Consider the following 13,810-nt stretch of genomic DNA (forward strand, 5'->3'; position numbering starts at 1 on the left):
TTTTTGTAATGTCTTTGGTTTTGGAATCAGGGTAATGATGGCCTCATAGAATGAGCTTGGGGCTTTCCCTCCTCTTAAAATTTTTGGAATAGTTTGAGAATAATCTTTGAATGTTTGGTAAAATTCACTGATGAAGCCACCTGGTTCAGGACTTTTGTTTTTTGGAAGTCTTTTGGTTACCGATTTAATATTATTAGTAGTAATTGGTTGGTTGAGATTTTCAGTGTCTTCTTGACTCAGTCTTAGGAGATTGTATATTTCTAGGAATGTATCCATTTTTTCCAGATTGTCCAATTTGTTGTCATATATTTTCTCATAGTATTTTCTTATAATTCTCTATATTTTTGTGGAGTCAGTTATTACTTCTCTTTTATTTCTGATTTTATTTTTTGGGTTCTCTCTTTTTCTTGATGAGTCTGGTTAAAGATTTATCAACATTATCTTTTCAGTTCTTGGTTTCATTGATTTTTTGTATTGTTTCTTAGACTCTATTTTGTTTATTTCTGCTCTGATTTTTATTATTTCCTTTTTCTACTCACTTTGGGCTTTGTTTGCTGTTCCTTAGGGGTGTAAGGTTAGATTGTTTATTTGAGATTTTTCTTGTTTCTTGAGATAGGCCTTCATTGTTATGAATTTCCCTCTTAGGACTGCTTTTATTGTGTCCCATAGATTTTGGGTCGTTTTGTTTTCAATTTTCCATTTTCTCAAGATATCTTTTGATTTCTCTCTTGATCTCATTGTTAACCCATTTAGTGTTTGGTAGCATGTTATTTAGCCTCTATATCCTTGTGTGCTTTTCAGTTATTTTCTCATAATTGATTTCTAGTTTCATACCATTGTGTTTAGAGAATATGTTTGACATAATTTCAATCTTCTTAAATTTATTGAGACTTGTGTTTGTGGTATAACATGTGGTCTATTTTGGAAAATGTTCCATGTGTGCTTGAGAAGAATGTATATTCTTCTGCTTTGAGGTGAAATGTTCTAAAATATTAATTAAATCCATATACTTTAGTGTGTCATTTAAGACCACTGTTTCCTTGTTTGGAAGATCTGTCATTGGTGTCAGTGGGGTGTTAAAGTCTCATATGATGACTGTATTACTGTCGATCTCTCCCTTTATGTCTGTCAATATTTGCTTTATTTATTTAGGTGCTCCTATGTTGGGTGCACAAATGTTTACTAGGATTCTATCTTCTTGTTGGATTGATCCCTTTATCATTTCGTAATGTCTGTCTTTGTTATTATAGCTTTTGTTTTATTTTTTAAACTTTAAAAATAATTTAAAAAATTTTGATAATAGTTAGCACACAATAATATATCAGTTATAGATGTACAACAGTGTAATTAGACATTTACATAACTTACAAAGTGATCAGCCTGATAAATCTAGTACCTACCTGTCACTAAACATAATTATTATAATATTATTGACTCTATTCCTTATGCTGTATTTTACATTCCCATGACTATTTTTTAACTACCAATTTGTACTTCTTAATCCCTTTCCCTTTTTTACCAATCCTGCAAAAACTCTCCTCGAACAACCATTAAAATGTTCTCTGTGTCTATGAGCTTGTTTTTCTTTTTTGTGTTTATTTTGTTCTTTAGATTCCACACTTAAGTAAAATCATATGACATTTGTCTTTCTCTGTCTTACTTCACTCAGCACAATACCCTCTAGGTCCATCCATGTTGTTGCAGGTGGCGAAATTTCATTATTATTATTATTTTTATGGCTGAGACCATTGTGTGTGTGTGTGTGTGTGTGTGTGTGTGTGTGTGTGTGTGTGTGTATCACTTCTTCTTTATCCATTCATCCACTTATGGCCACCCAGGATGCCTCCATATCTTAGCTATTGTAAATAATGCTGCAATGAACATATAGATGCACATGTCCCTGCAAAGTAGAGTTTTGAATTTCTTTGGATAGATGTCCAGAAGTGGAATTACTGGGTCCTTTTTTGTCTCTTGTTATAACCTTTGTTTTAAAGGTTATAACCTTTGTTTTAAAGTCTACTTTGTTGGATATAAGTATTGCTCCCCACCCTTTTTGTTGTTGCTGTCATTTTCATTTTGATAAAATATCTTTTCCCATCCCTTTACTTTCAGTCAGTGAGTGAAATTGACTCTCGATCTGACTGGCCGTGAGGATTGGCAATACCCATCATGTATGATCTGTTGACCCATGGGGTAAGTTTCGTCCCAGAAGATTTATGTGCCTGTTGAGACCACTCTTTTGTTGTCACTTATGGGGCTAATTGGGTAGTGCTCTGCTGAGGTCTAATGCCAGGCTTTGGGTGTGTTGGTTCTGGAATCTCTAGGGAGGGGCTAATATGCAGGCCAAGCCAGCCGTTGTTTGTGACTGGTACTTGGTAGGAGCTACAAAGCTATCTGTGCTTGCTGCCTGAGCTGGATATGTGGGAGAGGCCAATTGATGAATTGAGGCTGATCACCACCAGTAACTGGGCTTCGAACTGCTCAGCAAAAGGACAGGGCACCCCAGGCCTGAGGCCGCCTGAGGGCTGACAGTAAGACTCAGCAACTGAAGGAGCCTCTGGGGTACCAGAGTTTGAGGAGGCCGGGCCTCAGGGAGTCACCAGGGTGAGGTGAATGGTGTTCCCTAGGTCATTGTCAGTGCTGAGCTTCTGGACACTTACAAAAGTCTCAGCTCACACTGAGGTCAGCTGCTGCCTGCCTCAGGCCCTCAGACCTCCATGAATTGTTTGAGAAATACTGCAGCTTGTTCCAGGCCTGGTTGTCCTGCCACTGAAAGTGTCACCCCCTGTGCACAAGTGGAGGCCTATAGATTTTAGCTCAGGGAAACTCCTGCTGAGAACATGGGGTGGGGCTGGTTGCCCAGTAACCACCACAATTGACACTGAGGAGTTTGCGATTTGGGTGGTGCCAGGTCTCAGCGAGACACTGGGGTAGAGTTAGTAGATCTCACAACGCTAATGCAGATTCAATTCTGGCCATGTCAGAGGAGGGTTTAATACAAGCAAGTTGGTGCTCACCTGCAGTCTGTACCAGAGGAGGGCTCATTAGAGAGACAATGGTGGCTGTCCCTTCTGCCCTCTCCCTGAAGCCACACACTCAGTTTTTTCCTGTATGTCTCTGGCGCCTCCCAAGCTGCTCTCTCTCTGCTGGAGCCCACGGTAAGGGCCTGTGAGCGAGTCCGTAAACGGGTCCTTCAAGGGGATGTCTGGATTTCTAGCTACCTTTCATCTTACCCAGATGGCTAGAATCTCCACTGATTTTCACAGCCAGTTTTTGTGGGGAATACTCTTCCTGACACTGAAACCCTAGGCCGGGGAGCCCCGGTGTGGGGCTGGGGCCCCTTGCTCCACTGAGAGGGGGACCTCGGCAGCTGAAATATCTCTCCTGATGCTTAACCACTACACGTGGGTGTCAGACCAGCCTGTTTTGCATCTCTGTCCCTCCTACCAGTCTCAGTATGGTTTCCTGTTTATATCCCTAGTTAAAGGAGTTCTGACAGCTAGTCTTTAGATTATTCTCCAGGTTGATCATTTCATAATTTAGTAACAATTTTAATGTGATCATGGGAGGAGGCATACACAGTGTTTACCTACCCCACCATTTTGACCAGAACTCCCAGGTTTAATTTTTTATATCATCAAAGTATAGAATTTGAATATAAGCTAATCTAGAACTTAGAGAGAAAACTTTAAAATTATTTTATAAAACTAGCATAAAATTCATACCAAAACCTGATGAAGAGAACACAAAATACAAACTCATATTAATTGTTGCAAAAACTTGAAATATAATTAAGTTTATCAGTTAATTAAGTTTATAAAGGAATTTTAAAAAGCAATACAACTCATAGGGGCCCATTCCAAGAATGTAAGGATGTTTTACTGTTAGGAAATAATAAATATCAGAAAAAATAACTGTGAAATTTCCCACATTAAAGAGTCACAAGAAAAAAAAAACACTACTGGTGATTATCTTTCTTAAAGCCAAAATGATATTTGATATCATTTTGTGTACAGTCATACCTAAAATAGGAATAGATAAACACTTCTTGGTATCAAGAAAAACAAATAAGAAACCAGCCTCCTATTGGATAAGGACATGCTCATTAAAGGCAGAAACAGGACAAAGGTGATAATTTTCACCACTGTTATTTGACACTGTGCTAGAAGGGCTGGTTAATATACCTAGAAAATAAAAAAAGGATAAGATAACAATTGGGAAGAATGGAGAAAAATTAGTATTATTTTCGGGTAACTTAACTGTGTACCTAAAAATCAAGCAGAAGAATCTAATGAAATTCTTTTGAAAAATAAGGGAATTCAGTAAAATGTCTGATTATGAAATTGATATGCAAAATGCTTTCTTATAATAATTCATCTGTTAATTTATTTCTATATTCTACATATTTTTTCCTATTTTCAATTTTGGTAAGTCATATTTTCCTGAAAAGTCATCCATTTCTTCCAGGTTTCATATGCACGTTCATGGACTGAGAATATATACTTTTATTATGTTTTATATATTTTTTTTCTGTGCTTATTTTCCATTCTTACTTCTAAGTTAGGGCATTTTACTTTTCTCCTTTCTTTGATTGGATTAGTGTGTGGACATTTTCTCTTTGCCCCTCCCAATCTATATTTTTCCCTGTTCTGCCACGTTTGGTCCTCAGGAAGCTAACTTGTGTGTCTGTGTCACTCGAGCACCTTTGCTGCCTGGCTGGCATCCAGGTAGGGTCAGAATGCAAGAGAACAATGCCATGGCCTTTCCAGCTTGTGCTGCAGCTCCTGCTCTCTCGGCTCTATCACAGTGTGCTCACTCCTTGTTGCTTTAATCCCAGGGTAGAGATGGCTTCATCTAGTATCCCCACTCCCTCCCAATTCCCCTCATTCTGCCTACACCTCTGTATGTAGATTGACCATTAAAATCTGGGAGCCCCAAAAGTTGCACTGTTCATAAATGTCCCACAGGCATTGGGAAGGTGGGGACATTCTGCTTGCTGGGCATAGTTTGAAACATATTGATTCATCTTGTTACATAGACCCCCTCCCTACCCTCAATCTGTCATCATTGTGTTTTGTGATTGCTTGGTCACAAGCAGAGAGATGTGAGTTAAATCTTTTTGCTATGAATATGTTTTTATTTCTCTTTACTATATTTACTGTAGGTTTTTTTTGATAATTTGGTGCCACAGTACTTAGCACATAAATTTTCCTTACTGTTAGATCTTTATTGTATTTTCAATTCTTTATAAAGTAACTTTCTTCCTCTCAGTAACACTTTTCCCTGATTCGTCCTGACTGATCATACTTTTACAGCCCCAGCCCTGCTTTTTCTGTATGTTCCTGAGGTGTCTTTGCTCATCCATTTACTTCAGACTTCTCAGTGACTTTGGTTTAGAGCCATCTTTTTTTTTTCAGCAAGTAGACTTTTCAACTATAATCTTTAAAATGTGAATTTGTCCAGTTATACTTATTGATATATCTGTCAAATTTTATGTTACATTACTGTTTTAATATTTTTTGTGTGTATAGTTTGTATGTTTTCTCCCAGTAATATGGAATTTGATTTTTATTTTTAGTTTTTATATTTATACAATATATTTAAACCTCTATTTTTCAGACAGTATTTGACAACCCATTATAAAACATGATAAATAGAAACAAGATTTAGATATTCTTCCAAATCCCTTCTCTGCCCGTAACTTTAAGTTTGATTAGTTGATATCATTCTCATATGGTTAATGTTAGAAGGTTGACATGCTAAAATTATAGTTTGACTCTTGGTTCTATGAGTCACATACTTCCTGGCTAGCTCCCGTTTTATACCAGGCGTCCCCCTATGTGCCTTGGCTGGCTGGCTGTGTTTAGCCAGCAGCACTGTCAAGAGACCTTCATGCAATATTTTGGGTACTTACATTTTGAGACTGTCCATTGCTCACCTTGGCTTCCTGTGAATATTTTTGGGACACAGTTTATTTCCCACAAATTTTGAATACATTTCTCTGTGGTCTTCTGGAATTTAGTGGTGCTAAGAGAAACCTGAATGCGGCCTGATTTTTGTTGTTGTTTTCATTCATTGAAGTAGAAATTTTTAATTAAAATTATTGGGGTAACATTAGTTAATAAAATCAAATAGGTTTCAAGTGTACAATTCAATATGTTATTGCATTGTGTGTTTACCACCCAAAGTTAAATTTCCTTCTGTCACCAAATATTTGACCCCTTGTACCCTTATATACCTTCCTGTTCCCACCCCTTACCTCTGGTAACCACTCATCCACTGTCCATGTCCATGAATATAAAACTATTGCTTTCAGTTTTATATTCCACATATGGGTGAAATCATATGGTTCTCAACTTTTTCTGTCTGAATTATTTCACTTAGCATGATAATCTCAAGATCCATCCTTGTTGTCCTAACTGGCAATATTTCATCTTTTCTTAGGCTGAGTAATATTCCATTGCATAATGTATGACATCTTTTTTATTCAATCATCTATTGAAGGACACTTGGTTGTTTCCATGTCTTGGCTACCATGAATAATGCTATTATGAACATCAAGAAGCATATATCTTTGGGGATAAGTATTTTCAAGTTTTTTTGGGTAAATACCCAGAAGAGAGATTTTTGGGTTATATGGTCATTCTATCTTCATTCTTTGAGGAAACTCCATACTGTTTTCCATAGTGGCTGTACCAATTTATGTCCCCATCAGCAGTATATGATGGCCTTTATCCCCACAACTTCTCCAACACTTGTTATTTCTTGTCCTGTCAATGACAGCCATTATAAGAGGTGTGAGATGGCATTGTATTGTGATTTTGATTTACATTTCCCTAATAGCTACTGAAATTGAATACCTTTTTATAAGTCTCTTGGCCATTTGTATGTCTTCTTGGAAGAAGTGTCTGTTCAAGTCTTCTACCCATTTTTTAATTGAATCGTTCTTCTGTTGTTGTCGTTGAGTTGTATGAATTTTTTGTATATTTAGGATATTAGGCCCTTAAAGGAGGCATTGTTTACAAATACCTGCTCCCATTCAGATGGTCATCTCTTTACCTTGTTGATAGTTTCTTTTGCTGTGCAAAGCTTTTTGGTTTAATATAGTCCCATTCATTTATTTATTTATTTTTGCTTTTACCTTCCTTGCCTTTAAGGTCAAATTAATAAAATCCCCTCTAAATCCAAGGTCCATGAGTTCATTACCTATCTTTTCTTCTATGCAATTTTTTTTTGTTTCAGGTCTGATATTCATGTCTTGATCCATTTTGAGTTAATTTTAATATATGGTGATAAAAAGCAGTCTAGTTTTATTCTTTTGCATGTGGCTTTCCAAATTTCTCGGCACTATTTATTGAACAGGCTTCCTTTCTCCATTGTATGTTTTTGGCTCCTTTGTCAAAAAATATTTATCTGTATATACAGGGATTTATTTCTGAACACTCAATTCTGTTTCATTGTTCTAAGTGTTCGTTTTTCTGCCAATACCATGCTGTTTTGATTATTGTCACTTTGTAGTATAATTTGAAGTCAGGCAAAGTGATAACTCTGGCCTTGTTTTTTTTTCTCAGGATGGCTTTGGTTGATGATTTGTTGTTGTTGTTGTTGTTTCATTTTTGAAAAAAATGTCATCGAGATTTTGATGGGAATTGCATTAAATATGTATATTGCTTTGGGTAATAAGGTCATTTTTAACTATGTTGATTCTTTCAATCCATGAACACAAAGTATCTTTCTATTTCTTTGTGTCTTTTTCCATTTCTTTTCCTAATGTCTTATAGTTTTCAGTATATAGGTTCTTCACAAGTTTTGTGAGGCTTATTCCTAGGTATTTTATTCTTTTTGTTGCAGTTGCAAAAATAATTGTTTTTTCATTTTCTTTCTGACAATTTATTGTTAGAGTATAGGATTGCTATGGATTTTTTTTTACTGATTTTGAAATTTAATGCATTTGTTTATTGTTTCTAATAGATTTCTAGTGGAGTGTTTAGGGTTTTCTATTTATAGAATCATGTCATCTGCAAAAAAGTGACAATTTTATTTCTTCATTTCCTATTCGAATGCCTTTTATATATTTCTCTTGCCTGATTACTCTAGCTTGGACTTCCAATATTGTATGAATAATAGCAGTGATATTGGACACCCTTTTTTGTTCCTCACATTAGAAAGCAAGTTTTTAGTTTTCACTATTCAGTATAATGTTAGCTGAGTATTTCTTATATATGGCCTTTATTATGTTGAGGTACTTCCTTTCCATACCTATTTTATTAAGTGTTTTAATTATAAATGGATGCTGTATCTAGTCAAATGCATTTTCTGCATCGATTGATATGATCATATGATTTTTGCTCTTTATTTTATGTGGTGTATCACATTAATTGATTTGCACATGTTAAACCATTTCTGTGCCCCTTGGATGAAATCCACTTGATTATGGTGTATAATCTTTTTAATGTGTTGTATTCAATTTGCTAGTATTTTGTTTAGGATTTTTTGCATCTGTGTACCTAAGAGATATTGGTCTATAGCTTTCTTTTTTTGCATTTCTTTTTTTCTTTCTTTTTTCTTTTTTTCTTTTTTTTACCAGGTTTTGATATCAGGGTAATATTGGCCTCATAAAATGAGTTAGAAAGTATTACCTCTTCTTCAATTTTTTTGGAAGAGTTTGAGAAAGACAGGTATTGATGATTGTTTTTAATTTCCTTACTGTTGATTGGTCTATTTAGGTTTTCCAATTCTTTGTGATTCAGTTTACAAAGGTGGTATATTTCTAAGAACTTCTCCATTTCTTCTAAGTTATTGAATTTAGTGGCATATAATTTTTTCTAGTGTTCTTGTATGATCCTTTGTATTTCAGTGATATCTATTGTAACTTTTTTTTCATTTCTGATTTTGTTTATTTGTGTCCTTTCTCTTTTTTCCTTAGTGAGTCTAATCAGAGCATTGTCAATTTTAGTAATCTACTCAAAGAATCAGCTCTATGTTGCATTAATTTTTCCTATTGTCTTTTTGTTCTCGGTTTCATTTAATTCTGCTCTAATTTTGATTATTTTTTTCCTTCTGCTGACTTTGGGCTTCGTTTTTTTTTTTTCTTTTTCTTTTTAGTGTTTTAAGATGTGATGTTAGATTTATTTGGGATTTTTCTTGTTTCTTGAGATGGGCCTGTAATAATATAAACTTTCCTCTTATTATCACTTTTGCTGTGTCACAACAAAGCTTTGATATGTTGTACTTTCATTCTCATTTGTTTCTATGTATCTCTCGATCTGTCCTTTCATTTCTTCTATGACCCAGCCATTCTTTAGTAGCATGTTATTTAATCTCCACATATTTGTGGTTTATCTCACTTTCTTCTTGCAATTGATCTCCAGTTTCAAAGCATTGTGATTGAAGAATATACTTGGTATGATTTCTATCTTCTTAAATTTGTTGAGGCTAGTTTTGTGTCCAACATAGGTCTATCCTATGTTCCATGTGCACTAGAGAAGAATGTATAATCTGATGTTTTGGGATGAAAGGCTCTGTAAATGTCAATTATATCCAATTGGTCTAATGTGTCATTTAAGGTTGATATTCCCTTCTTGATATTCTGTTGAATAATCTATTCATAACTGACACAGTGGGATATTTAGGTCCCCCACTCTAATTGTGTTTTTGTCAGTATCTCCCTTTAGTTCTGCTAGTAGTTGCTTTATATATTTGGTACTCCTTGATTGGGAGCATATATATTGATAAGTGTTAGGTCTTCCTGATGTTTTGTCCCTTTTATCATACCGAAGTATCTGTCATTGTCCCTTGCTACCTTTTTTATCTTGAATTCTGTTTCATTAGATATAAGTAAGACTATATCCACTTTTCTCTAGATGCTATTGCTTTGAATATCATTGTCCATCATTTCCTTTTGAGTCTATATTTGTCCTTGCAGGTGTCTCTTGAAAGCAGCATATGGTAAGCTATTTTCTTTCTTTCTTTTTTTTTAAAATACGATCTGCTACTCTGTGCCTTTTCATTGATGAGTTTAGTCCATTTACATTTAGGGCGATATTTGAAATATGAGATTTTCCTATAGACATTTTATGTTGTTTTCTGGTAGCTCAGTATTTCCATTGTTTCTATGTTTTTGTTTTTCAATTACTTTAATTTCGTGGTATTCTATGATTTTCCCCTCTGTTTTCTCTTATTTTATGTTATGTGTTTCAATCCTGGATTTTTCTTTGTGTGTGGTTACCATCAATTTTATGTAAAGGAAAGTTTCATATATACAGTAGTCCTTTTTCTTCTGCTTGCATCTTATCTCCATTCCCTTTGCAGATTCAGTCTTTACTCCCTCCTCTTTCTGTTCCTGTTGTCTCGAATTATCCGTATTTATGTTGTGAGTTTATTTCTGAGTTGCAGTAGCTATTGCCTTCTTCTCTTTTTAGTTTTTTCGACCTCTAACTATTATGTAATATTTAAGTTTATAATATCATGTTCTTCATAAGGATTACACTTACCTATTAGCCATTTTCCTCACAGTTTTGTATCTTTTTGTCATTTTGTTTTAGGTAGAATAACTCCCTTCAATTTCCTATAATGTAAACCTTGTGGTGAAAAATTCGTGCAGGTTTTGTATGTCTGAATTGGTCTTTACTTCTTTTTCTTATCCGAAGGAGAACTTTTCTGGATATATTATTTTAGGCTGGTGATTTCTCTCAACAGTTTGAATAGTTGTTTCCACTCTCTCCTAGCTTATAGAGTTTCTACTTAAAAGTCTGATGACAATCTAATAGTTTTTTTCTTTATAGGTTACTGCTTTCTTTTCTCTGGATGCCTTGATAATTCCTCCTGTTTCATTAATTTTTGACAGTTTTAATATAATGTGTCTTGAAGAAGGCCTTTTTGGGTTGAGATAATTAGGTGTTCTGTTTGCTTCTTGGATTTGAGGAGCCAGTTCTTTCCACATGTTTGAGACGTTTTTGTTGACTATTAGTTCAAATATGCTTTCTCTTCTCTTCTTTTCTTCTCCTTCTGGTATATATATCTATATATATATATGTATACACACACACACATATGTGTATGTATATATATATATAGGAAATTTCTTTTTTTTTCTGATAGTGTCAGGTAGTTCTTGTAGAATTATTTCTTTTCTTTCTTTCTTTCTTTTTTTTTACTCTCAAATCTCTCTTTTGTCTGCTATGTCCAGATTTCTGTCTTTGATGTCACTAATTCTTTCCTCCATTTCATCAGCTCTATTTCCTAAGCTTGCTCTTTCATTTTTCACTTTTTTAAATTGAGTTATTCAGCTCCAGAATTTCTATTTGGTTCTTTTTTAGAGTTTGATACAGTATTCCAGTTGTTCATTAATTTTTTTTCTAAGTTCATTGAACTGTTGATCAGAATTTTCTTGGCTATCATTGAGTTTTTTTCAGAACTGCAATCTTGAATTCTTTGTTATTTAAATTGCATATTTCTGTATTTTTAAGTTTATTTTCTGAAGATTTTGCATTTTCTTTCTGAGCTGCCTTGTCACCTTGGTTGTTTATGGTATTTGATGGGTTATTTCTACACTTAGGCATTAATGAGAATGTACACTTTTTTTTAAAAAAATATTATCTCTTTAGCACGTTTATAAGAAGATATTTTTCTTTTGTTTTCCATTAGGTGGTGCCTAAAGCCTCCTGAATTGCCCAGGCCTCCTGGATCTCTGCTTTATGGCTAAAAATGCTCTTTATTCACTGGGCAGGTGAGTGTCTTCTCTGTTACCAAGTTGCCTCAGTTCCAGGGATCTATCTTTGTGAGAAAATGTGAAGGATGATGGGAATCCTATCTTTTGAAGAGCCCCTGAGGTCCTGGTACTGCCCCAATAGCCAGATGCAGTGCTGGGACCTCTTGCTCTCTCTGGGAAGGTATAGGGAGATATGCTCTGGGAGGGTATGGGCAAGTGGCCAGGCTCTGTGACTCAGCTTTCTGCCTGGCAATGGCAGTTGCTAAAACACAGCTGTCACCCCTCTGTATTCTGACTCTACCCTGTTCTCTGCCCTGTTCACTGGGCTGTGGTGAATGGAATATGCTGATCACTCTTGCAGGACTGCTTGGGGCTTCAAAGAGTACAAACTGCCACCTAATTCCCTTCTCTCCCTCATCCTACAGCTCTGAGCTGTGCCTGCAGTATTGGTCTCTGCTCCTCCTTCCATGCTAACCCAATTTGCACACTTCCACATGCTCTGATGCACAGATCTTTCAGATGTGTTCGTGTGCTAGGCTAAGTGTATCTGTTGGATTGTAGCTGTTCCATTTGTTGTAATTTGAAGGGGAGCAATTGGAAAGATTCTTCATGTTGCCATGCTTCTGAAATCACTGTAGTTTAGTTGTAATTTTGATGGGGTTGTGAGAGGAAGCAAACATAGTGTTTACTTACCTTGCCATTTTGACCAGAAGCTCAATTCTGTTTGTTATTAGATATAAGGATAAATAGATTCTCTATGTCTATGTGTCTGTGTATGTGTGAGTGTTTGGTGGTTTGTTTTAAGAAATTTGTCCATTTCACCTAAATTTTCAAATTAATTAACATAAATATTTTCATAATTGTATTAGTTCCCTAGGATTCCTCTAACAAATTATTATGGCTCAAAACAACAGAAATATATTGTGTCACAGTTCTGGAGGCTAGAAATGCAAAATCAAGGTGTTGGAAAGTTTTGTTTTTTCCAGCAGTTCTAAGGAACATCTTTTCCATGCCTATCTTCTAGCTTCTAGTGATTGCTGGCAATTCTTGGCTTGTATGTTCTTTATTCCAATCTCTCCCTCTACTTTCGCATGATATTCTTCATGTGTGTTTCTCTCTGTCCAGATTTCCCTCTTCTTATAAAGACACTGGTCATTGGATTAAGGTCCCAACCCAGTCCAGTGTGACTTTATATTAACTTCATTATATCTGCAAAAACCCTATTTCCGATAAGGTCACATTGATGGGTTTCAGGTAGACATGAACTTTTTGAGAACATCATTCATCAGCACAGTAAGAGTTCCTTATTATCCTTTTAATATCTATACAATCTGTAGAAATGTCCATCTCTCATTTATGGTTTTGGTAATTTGTTATTTTATCTTCATCCTCACCTTTTTTTCCCTGATGTCTAACTGAATATTTAACAATAATAGTAATCTTTTCAAGGAACAGGTTTTCTGGTTTCATTGATTTATTTCTAGTGTTTTATCTGCTTTCTGTTTTTTCTATTTCTATTATTAGTTCATTTTTTATACTTATTTTGGGTTTAATTTTCTCTTGTTTTCTAGTTCTAAAGGTAGAAGCTGAGATAATTGGTTTAGACCTTTCTTCTGTTTAAATATAGGTATTTAGTGCTTTTATGTTCTCTAAGTACTCCATTAGTGGTATCCCACAAATTTCAATGTGCTGTGTTTTCATTTTCATTCCATTAAAATATTTTTGCATGTTTTTAAATTTAATTTAATCAATTAATTTAATTTAATTGATTAATTAATTAATTAATATCATCGACATATGACATTATATTAGTTTCAGGAATACAATATAATGATGTAATAATTGTATGTATTGTGAAATAAACACTACAATAAATCTGGTTAACATCTGTCACCATATATAGTTACACAATTTTTCTTGTAATGAGAACTTTAAGATCTACTCTTAGCAACTTTCAAATATGCAATACAGTATTATTAATTATAGTCACCATGCTGTACATTAAAGCCCCATAATTTATTTATTTTATAACCAGAATTTTGTACCTTTGAACACTTTAATCCATTTCACTCATCCTCTGTCCCCTATCTCTGGCAACCA

Source organism: Pteropus vampyrus, unplaced genomic scaffold, assembly GCF_000151845.1.
Source record: "Pteropus vampyrus isolate Shadow unplaced genomic scaffold, Pvam_2.0 Scaffold607, whole genome shotgun sequence".
In the NCBI taxonomy this organism is placed as follows: domain Eukaryota; kingdom Metazoa; phylum Chordata; class Mammalia; order Chiroptera; family Pteropodidae; genus Pteropus; species Pteropus vampyrus.